The sequence below is a fragment of the Zootoca vivipara genome, chromosome 12 (assembly GCF_963506605.1).
Source record: "Zootoca vivipara chromosome 12, rZooViv1.1, whole genome shotgun sequence".
Lineage (NCBI taxonomy): Eukaryota > Metazoa > Chordata > Lepidosauria > Squamata > Lacertidae > Zootoca > Zootoca vivipara.
The window spans coordinates 57383524-57394128 of NC_083287.1; positions in this window are offsets into that span (position 1 = coordinate 57383524).

Genomic DNA, 10605 nt, shown 5'->3' on the forward strand with positions numbered 1-10605 from the left:
AAACCAAGGCACGCTTTCCCATAGAAAGCAATGCAAAACGGATTAATCCATTCCAGACTTTTAAAAACCACCCCTAAAACAGCAATTTAACATGACTTTTACTATCTAATGAGACCATTGATCCATAAAATGAAAGCAATAAACAATGTACTGCAGTCACACAATCAATCCATCAGTAGCTGAACTGGGTTCCACAAACTCACAAAAAACAACAAAAAAAAGCAAAATAAATAGCAAAAACAGACAGATCTCAAGGTGACACTCAAAACGGAAGCGTAACACTCAAAATGGAGCACGTTCGGCTTCTGAAAAAAGTTCGCAAACCGGAGCACTTACTTCCGGGGTTGCAGTGTTTGGGTTCCAAGTTGTTTGAGTACCAAGGCGTTTGACAACCAAGGTACCACTGTAATCCTATCTGTGTTCACTCAGAAGTAGGTCTTATGGAATTCCGTGGGGCTTAACCCCATCTAGGGAAGGGGAATAAATTTGATCCAGCTTCGTGTTTACTGACAAACGAACCTAATCTGCAGTTTCAGAAGCAACATTTGAACCGAGACACAGCCACCCTTTAAGTTTAAAATGTGCAGCAATCCTTTGCACATCTCCTTTGCTGGGACCTGCAAGGAAATGCTTCTTGTCTCCACCTAACCCCCCCAGAATAATTGAGCTCTGAGAGCAGACCCTCCACGTGTTCCGATTTCCCAGGGACATTCCCGGAATAATAATAACAATAATTTATTATTTATACCCCACCCATCTGGCTGGGTTTCCCCAGCCACTCTGGGCGGCTTCCAACAGAAAACGAAATAAAATAATCTATTAAACATTAAAAGCCTCCCTAAACAGGGCTGCCTTCAGATGTCTTCTAAAAATCTGGTAGCTGTTTTCCTCTTTGACATCTGTTGGGAGGGCGTTCCACAGGGCGGGCGCCACCACCGAGAAGGCCCTCTGCCCAGTTCCCTGCAACTTGGCTTCTCGCAGGGAGGGAATTGCCAGAAGGCGCTCGGCGCTGGACCTCAGTGTCCAGGCAGAACGATGGGCAGATAGTTGTTTTCCTCTTTGACATCCGATGGGAGGGCATTCCACAGGGTGGGCGCCACCACTGAGAATAATAATAATAATTTCATTATTTATACCCCACCCATCTGGCTGGGCCTCCCCAGCCACTCTGGGTGGCTCCTAACAGAACACTAAAAACAGAATAAAACTTCAAACATGAAAACCTTCCCTAAAAATGCTTCTAAAATGAAATGTTATGCGGCCAGGGGGCAGGCGACGATGACGACAAAAAATGGGGAGTCAAGAAGGATCAGTTTGCGGGGAGTGAGAAATGTCCCTATTTTCATCTGAGGAATGCTGGAGGGTATGTCTTAGAGCCATCCAATTTTGAGTTGGAAGGGACCCCCAAGGGTCCTCTAGTCCACCCCCTGCAAAGCAGGAATCTCAGCTCAAGTTTCCCTGACAGATGGCCATCCAACCTCTGCTTAAAAAGCCCCTTACTCACCACCCTGCTGCCATTTCCCAAGTTGTCCTGGCCCATCACCTGGCCCAGGTGTGGGCTCAAATGGAAAAATCCCAGTCGAGCAGCAACACCACCGGGATTCCTCTAGGCTGGATTTACTAATGTTTAACAACTGGCGCCGCCTCCGTGACTCATCCCCTCCTGACTGCTATGGGGGGACATAAAGCAGCGAGAGGATAAAGGAGCAAGCATCTTGGAGAGACCCTCCTGGCAGGACCCTCGGCGATGGGGCCCTGGCTGTCGTGGAGCCTAGCTGCCACCTTCGCTCTGGTGGCTTTGTCTGATGGGGGATATGGGGCAGAGCCCCCCAATGCTATTCCAGAGACAGAGGTTTGTACTCTGTGGGGTGGAAGGGTTTCTTCATGGGTCTGGTGGTCCCACAGATCTCTTTGCTTATGAAGAAAGCCGGTTCCAGTTCTCAGAGTTGAACCGTGCTTGTGGAGTTTCTGGTTTGATGTTGGTGTGTGTGTGTGTGTGTGTGTGTGTGTGTGTGTGTGTGTGTGTGTGTGTGTGTTAGACCCTATTTCCCAGGGACAAGCCCAGATTTAGAGAAGCCGTCCCGGTTTTTTATTTGATCCAGGAACGTTGCGCTGTTCCTGTTTTCATCAGTGAAATGTTAGTGGGTCTGGAGTTATGTGACCCCCGAGCCAAGGATATAAGCAACTATACAGTATAACCTTTACAAGACGTCTGAAAGCAGCCCTGTATAGGGAAGCCTTTTAAGGTTTAATGTTTTATTATGTTTTATATATGTTGTTGGAAGCAGCCCAGAGTGGCTGGGGCAACCTAGTCAGATGGGTGGGGTACAAATATGTTGTTGTTGTTGTTGTTGTTGTTGAATATGATAGCCATGTTCAAATATATGAAAGGATGTCATATGGAGGAGGGAGAAAGATTGTTTCCTGATGCTCCAGAGAAGCGGACACGGAGCAATGGATTCAAACTTCAAGAAAGAAGATTCCACCTAAACATTAGGAAGAACTTCCTGACAGTAAGAGCTGTTCAGCAGTGGAATTTGCTGCCAAGGAGTGTGGTGGAGTCTCCTTCTTTGGAGGTCTTTAAGCAGAGGCTTGACAGGCATATGTCAAGAATGCTTTGATGGTGTTTCCTGCTCGGCAGGGGGTTGGACTGGATGGCCCTTGTGGTCTCTTCCAACTCTATGATTCTATGAATAGGACAGCTCTATTTATCATCAGAGAAGTGTTGGAGGGTATGAGATGTATGGGATCATTAGGTATTACGAGGCCGTCTGACATACTGTGGTATTTTTGCAATGTGTGGTTTTTTTGGGGGGGGGGTCTTAAATATTTATCCCAATGCTCAGCTGTCATTTAGTCGTGTCCGACTCTTCGTGACCCCATGGACCAGAGCACGCCAGGCACTCCTGTCTTGCACTGCCTCCCGCAGTTTGGTCAAACTCATGTTCGTAGCTTCGAGAACACTGTCCAACCATCTCGTCCTCTGTCGTCCCCTTCTCCTAGTGCCCTCAATCTTTCCCAACATCAAGGTCTTTTCCAAGGATTCTTCTCTTCTCATGAGGTGGCCAAAGTATTGGAGCCTCAGCTTCAGGATCTGTCCTTCCAGTGAGCACTCAGGGCTGATTTCCTTCAGAATGGATAGGTTTGATCAGCTGTTAGGAAGCTACAATTCGAAGTGGAGATTTCAGAACTGGAAGGGACATGGAAGGCATGAGACCGCTCTAACTCAATGCCAGAGCACCTCCTTTGTATGCAGAAGGGGTCAGGATCAGTCCTTGGCATCTCCTGTCTGTCTGAAACCTGGCCTAGAGAGCTACTGCTGGTCAGTGTAGACCCTGGACACGACTGAGATGTCCAAATGATCCAATTCAGCATAAAGCAAGATCTTATGTTTGGCGTACCCCAGAAAGCACCTGATTTTGGTTCCCCCGAGATCCATATCGGGTTGGTACCAGTGCAGGATTTACGTATAAGCTAAACAAGCTATAGCTTAGGGCCCCACTCTTCTTGGGCCCCCCCAAAAAAAAATTAAATGAAAAAAACTGGATGTGCATTTCCAAAATATAAGTTGAAAAATAAATAAAGTAAAATCTACATACAGCAAGTGTGTTTTGTGTTGTGTAGGCTCTAATAATAATAATAATAATAATAATAATAATAATAATAATACTTTATTTGTACCCTGCCCATCGGCTGGGTTTCCCCAGCCACTCTGGGCGGCTTCCAACAAAGATTAAAATACATTTAAATATCACACATTAAAAACTTCCCTAAACAGGGCTGCCTTCAGATGTTTTCTAAATGTCAGGTACCGGTAGTTGTTTATCTCTTTGACATCTCATGGGAGGGTGTTCCACAGGGCAGGCGCCACCACCGAGAAGGCCCTCTGCCTGGTTCCCTGTAGCTTTGCTTCTCGCAGTGAGGGAATCGCCAGAAGGCCCTCGGCGTTGGACCTCAGTGTGCGAGCAGAACAATGGGGGTGGAGACGCTCCTTCAGGTATACTGTGCCGAGCCATCCTAGGATGTAAGTCACCCCAAGAGAGTGGGGCTCTAAGCTGAGAGCTTCTTTAGCGTATACGTAAATCCAGCACTGGGTGGGGAAGCTTCTCCCCCCCCGAGGCACCTGGTTGCCCGCTGAGAGAACATTGTGCAAGTACAGGATTGGGACCCCCGACCCAGCAGCCAGGCTTTCCGTAGGTTCTCAGGCCCTCCAGACCCAATGATGCTGAAATTCTAATCGGAGACCCTTCAATAAAATAATAATAATAATAATAATAATAATAATAATAATAATAATAATAATTTATACCCCGCCTATCTGGCTGGGTTTCCCCAGCCACTCTGGGCGGCTTCCAACAGAAAAATAAAACACAGTAATCTAGTATACATTAAAAGCCTCCCTGAACAGGGCTGCCTTCAGATGTCTTCTAAAAGTCTGGTAGTTGTTTTCCTCTTTGACATCTGTTGGGAGGGCGTTCCACAGGGCAGGCGCCACCACCGAGAAGGCCTTCTGCCTAGTTCCCTGCAATTTGGCTTCTCGCAACGAGGGAACCGCCAGAAGGCCCTCAGTGCTGGACCTCAGTGTCCGGGCAGAATGATGGAGGTGGAGACGCTCCTTCAGGTATACTGGACCGAGGCCGTTTAGGGCTTTAAAGCTCAGCACCAACACTTTGAATTGTGCTCGGAAATGTACTGGGAGCCAATGTAGGTCTTTCAGGACCGGTGTTATGTGGTCTCGGCGGCCGCTCCCAGTCACCAGTCTAGCTGCCGCATTCTGGATTAGTTGTAGTTTCCGGGTCACCTTCAAAGGTAGCCCCACGTAGAGCGCATTGCAGTAGTCCAAGCGGGAGATAACTAGAGCATGCACCACTCTGGCTAGAAAGTCTGCGGGCAGGTAGGGTCTCAGCCTGCGTACCAGATGGAGCTGATAGACAGCTGCCCTGCGCCTCCATGGACAACTGTGAGTCCAAAATGACTCACAGCTGTCCATATCACTGCCATTTGCTGTTGATCTTGCAGGACGACCCCGGGAAGAGGGACCTGGAAAGGCTGCGAATTCCCAGGACAACCCAGCGCCAGAGAAGCAGAATGACCGCTTACCGAACCGGCAGCCTCTCCGCCCTCAGCAGAGGCCTCATGACGAACTTGGTGAGTGTCTGGGCTGTTGTGTGACGTCAAGGATATCTTACCCTGAGTCAGACCAGTGGTCCATCGTGCCCAGTACTGTCTACTATGTTGACTGGCAGCAATTGCTCTCCAGGGTTTGGGGTAAGGGTCTCTCCGAGCCCAAGCTAGGGGTGTTGGGGATTGGTACAAAAACATAACAAGACCCAGCTGGATCAGGCCAAAGGGGGCTCATCTACCCCTGCATCCTGTTCTCACACTGGCCAACCAGATCCCCCTGATGAGAAACCGTCAAGCAGGATCTGAGCGTGAGAGCCCTCTCCCCTCCTGTGGCTACTGGGATTCAGAAACATGGCTGCCTCCAACTATGGCTAGTAGCCATCAATAGCCCTCTCCTCCTCCAGTCCTCTTTTAAAGCCATCCAGGTCGGTGGCCCACCACGACTTCCTGTGTCGGGGAGTTCCACAGCTTAACTTTGCATGGTGCAAAGAAGCACTTTCTTTTAATTGCGCTGAATCTTCCAGCCTTCAGCTTCATTGGATGTGCACAAGTTCTAGTGTTGCAGGAGAGGAGGAAAAGCTTTCTTTTTCCCACTTCCTCCATGTAACGCATAATTTTGCATATATATGTTTTCCATTTAGTATTATACATTCACACTAAGAAATTATTGAATTTTAATGTTTCTGTTGGAAGCCGCCCAGAGTGGCTGGGGAAACCCAGCCAGATGGGCGGGGTATAAATAATAAATCATTAGTATTTTTATTATTATTATTATTATTATTATTATTATTACATCATCGTTATCCACTATACCGCCCTCGCTCTTAGAGCCTGTCGACTTCCTTCCCTCCTGCCTTATGGCTTTCGAAATTAACCTTTCTATCATTGCAATTTATACGTTTTCCAATTCTAATTACACTCATTACAGAATGGCTCAAAATTTAAATAAATATAGAAAGGTAGAAAACTTCTCATTACAAGTCTTCAGACAACCCTGCTAGTGATCTTAATTGCTTACAATAATCTTTCAAATATCGTATAAATTTACTCCAGTCCTTTTGGAATACTTCATAGTGCTGGTTTCGAATTTTTCCTGCCAGCTTTGCCGGTTCTGCAAAGTCCATCATCTTCATCTGCCGCTCTTTATTCATCAGTACTTCTTGCTGTTTCCATTTTTGGGCTAAAAGAATTCTTGCTGCAGATGTTGTATACATAAACAGTTTTTTATCTTCCCTTGGTATCTCTTCACCCACTGTACCCAGTAAAAAGGCTTGTGGTTTCGTAACAAAAGTAATTTTAAGCATTTTCTTTAGCTCATTATATACCATTTCCCAGAAAGCCTTTACCTCTTTAGAAGCCCACCACATGTGGTAGAAGATATCTCCCCTTTCTTTACATTTCCAGCACTCATTGGTTCTTGTCTTGCACATTTTGTAAATTGTAAAAAAAACCTAAAAATGTGCAATTTTGCAAACTTCTATCCCGTCGCCTCTCGCCCGCCTTTTCTCCCAACTGAAACGGCCAAATGCTTTTCTTGAAACCGAGAAGCCCGTGGCCTTCTGCATGCACGGCATCTGCCCTCCCATCGAGCCACAGCCCCCCTCCGTGCCGAGATGCTCGGACGGGGCAGCCCCCCCGGCACCCCTTGGGACACTCTGTGCTCTCCAGGGCTTAATGTGGCTCCTGGAGGGAATATCCTCCTCTTGGTAATCCAGGATGGCCAGACAGCCTAAGGAAGGACTCCTCATTCTGCTCCACGGAACTGATGAACCCAGGGATTGCGGCCACAATGCGGCCAGAGTCCAGTTGCAATCCTTCATATCGGACAGGCTCCAAAACACGTTTTGTCTCGGCCGGCTCCCTCTGAAGTTGGATTCAAGGAAGATGCCTGGAAAGAGGGAGGGAGGGAGGGAGACTGGGAGTTTTGCAGGCTAATAATCTCCCATCTTCATCTCTTGCCTTAGGTAGTAAATTCCTCAGCTGAGCCACACAAGCCCCTCAGCTCAGTTTCGCAGACTATGGAGCCATAGAACCATAACCCACTGGTCTGTAAGGGCGGAGGTAGTCTTTTAAGTATACAGGACACTCCATTAATTTAGGGTTTTGTTTTAATTTTTTTGACGGTGATATTTTCGTCTATTTATTTCTGCTTTTCAACTTCTCATCTTATACATTTCGCTCATTTTGCAATCATTTCGACATTTCAAAATTCGACTTCCTCCCCCCTCTTTCTGCGGTTCCTTAAATTTGTTTTTAATACCTTCTGCATATCCAAATTAACTTAATTTGCTCGTTCATTCATCTTCTTTAAATATACATTCGTAAGTCGAAAAATTCGGTCGTCGAGTCGTTCATAAGTCGAGGTACCACTGTGTACTCTTATAAAACTTATAAAACTGCCAATGTTTTTATCTCTTTGCAGTTTATCTGTAAATATTCAACAAACCATTTCCATTCTTTTATATAAAAAAATGTTATCTTGATTTCTTAGTCTTCCATTAAGTTTTGCCATATTTGCATATTCCATCAGCTTTTCTATCCATTCTTCCTTTGCTGGGACTTCTGCTTCTTTCCATTTTGGGGCAAGTAACATTCTTGCAGCTGTAGTCGCAAACATGAATAAGTTTCTTTTTTTATTAAAATATGTTTTTATTAAATTTTACATAACAAATTTAAATTCAAACATTAAACATCCACATCATCATTTACGATTCCCCAAATCCTTCAACTCCTCTCCACCCTTCCATGGTTACCATTATCAATCTCTCCCCCCCCCTGCTTTTTCTCTATTTTTAAAAAGAAAAATAATCTGTTTTTACCATAGGTTTTTTTTGTACATTACAAGCATAACTCAAATCCTGTCAAAGTTTTGAGTTCTTTACAGTGTTATCTTAAATACATTATAATTTTCCCCCATTTCTTTCCTAAAATTCTTCTCCTCCTGGTTTCTTATTCCGCCCGTCAATTTTGCCATTTCGTCGTAGTCCATCATCTTCATCAGCCATTTGTCTCTGGTACGGTACATGAATAAGTTTCTGTACAGTTTAGGTAGTTCTGTCCCTATAATTCCCAAAATTTGGGGAATAATTAATTTGGGGTTTTAAGCACTGGGACCTCCTTTGGGTTTTCAAAACAGAGGTACATTTCCAAAATATAAGATAAAAGCAAATAAAATAAAACCTACATCCAGCAACAGTGTTTTGTGTTGTGTAGGCTCTTAGGATGTAAGCCATGGGCTCCTAGAGCGTGGCATGCGTCCTGGGGGTGTGGCACGCATCCTGGGGGTGTGGCATGCATCCTGGGGGTGTGGCATGCATCCTGGGGGCGTGGCATGCATTCTGGGGGCGTGGTGCACCACCTGCCGTGGTGGGGTGTGCGCAGCGCATGTCCCAGGGGTCGGCCACGATGGCACCCCCTCTCCAATGGTGCAGGGGCGGTGCGCTCGCTCCACCCCTCCATTCCTCCGCCAGTGTTTCCAACTCTGCCCTCTCCTCTCCTCCCTCACAGAGCGCTCCAGGAAAAGAGAGAGGAGAAAAAGTCCGCCGTGAGAGAGGAGCAAGCAAAAACAGGGATCTTTGCTGGGGGTGCAAGAGGACTCTGTTACCCAGCCGCACAGGAAGCAGGGAGGTAATCCTGTTGTCTATGCTCTGTTAAACTCTAGGTTAGATCACGCCGGTGCCGGATTTACGTATAAGCTAAACAAGCTCCAGCTTAGGGCCCCACTCTCTTGGGGGCCCCAAAAAATGTAAAGGAAAAAAAATACACACCTGGATGTACATTTCCAAAATATAAGATAAAAAGCAAATAAAATAAGACCTACATACAGCAACCGTGTTTTGTGTTGTGTAGGCTCCCTCAAATATCCCTGGTTTGCTCATTTCTACAAAAATCCTGCTATGCCTTATTTTATGAGTACGTCTTAAAATAGGGGAAACAGGGTATATAGAGGGTGCCTACATTCTGCATGGACTGGTTGCATGGCAACATGTGCAAATGGCTTGAGATACATAAATTACCATATAGCATCTATTCAGCACAACAAACAGCGGCTATTTGTTGTTGACAAAGGACAGCTGAACATAAAAAGGGCCCCATTACCTTCAGGAGCTCAGGGCCTCATCCAACCTAAATCCGGCCCTGGATTACGGCAACATGTTATATGTAAGGCTGCCTCTGAAGATGTTTGGAGACCTTAGCTGGGGAAGAATTCAGCAGCTAGGTTGTTGATTGGGGCAAGGTGCCATACCCTCCGACATTTCTCCCATGAAAATAGGGACGTCCCATTCTATAATGATACTTTTACTATTTATACCCCACACATCTTACTGGGTTGCTCCAGCAACTCTGGGCAACTTCCAACATAGATAAAAAAACCATTAAACATTTTAAAAAAAACTTCCCTATATAGGGTTACCTTCAGATGGCTTGGGGGGGGGGGGAGTCTGATAACTCCATACCCTCCAATATTTCTCCAATGAAAATAGAGACATCCTAAGGAAAAGTGGGACATTCTGGGATCAAATCAGAAACTGGGACAGCTTCTCTAAATCAGGGAAGTCCCTGGAAAATAGGGGCACTTGGAGGGTCTGAGGTGGTTTGAGCATCTTACACCGATCCTGGTCCGACTGCGCTGGCTGTCGATTAGTTTCCGGGCCCAATTCAAAGTGCTGGTTTTGACCTATAAAGCCTTAAATGGCTCAGGACCCCAATACCTCAAGGATCACCTCTTTCCATATAGAATCATAGAATCATAGATTTGGAAGAGACCACAGGGGCCATCCAGTCCAACTCTCTGCCAAGCAAGAAACACCATCAAAGCATTCCTGACATATGGCTGACAGCAACGCGTGGCCAGGTCAGCTAGTAGAATCATAGTATCATAGAGTTGGAAGAGACCACAAGGGCCATCCAGTCCAACCCCCTGCCAAGCAGGAAACACCATCAAAGCATTCCTGACAGATGGCTGTTAAGCTTCCGCTTAAAGATCTCCAAATAAGGAGACTCCACTACACTCCTTGGCAACAAATTCCACTGTCGAACAGCTCTTACTGTCAGGAAGATCTTCCTAATATTTAGGTGGGATTTTCTTTCTTGTAGCTTGAATCCATTGCTCTGTGTCCGCTTCTCTGGAGCAGCAGAAAACAACCTTTCACCCTCTTCTATATGACATCTTTTTATATATTTGAACATGGCTATCATATCACCCCTTAACCTTCTCTTCTCTAGGCTAAACATACCCAGCTCCCTAAGCCGTTCCTCATAAGACATTGTTTCCAGGCCTTTGACCATTTTGGTTGCCCTCCTCTGGATGCGTTCCAGCTTCTCAGTATCCTTGAACTGCCGTGCCCCAGACCCTGAGATCATCCTCTGAGGCCCTTCTTCATGGGTCTCCTCAATGAGAGCTTCAGAGGGTGGCAGCATGAGAACGGGGCCTTTCCTGCAGTGGCTCCCCGTCTGGGGAATGCTCTCCCCAGGGAGGTT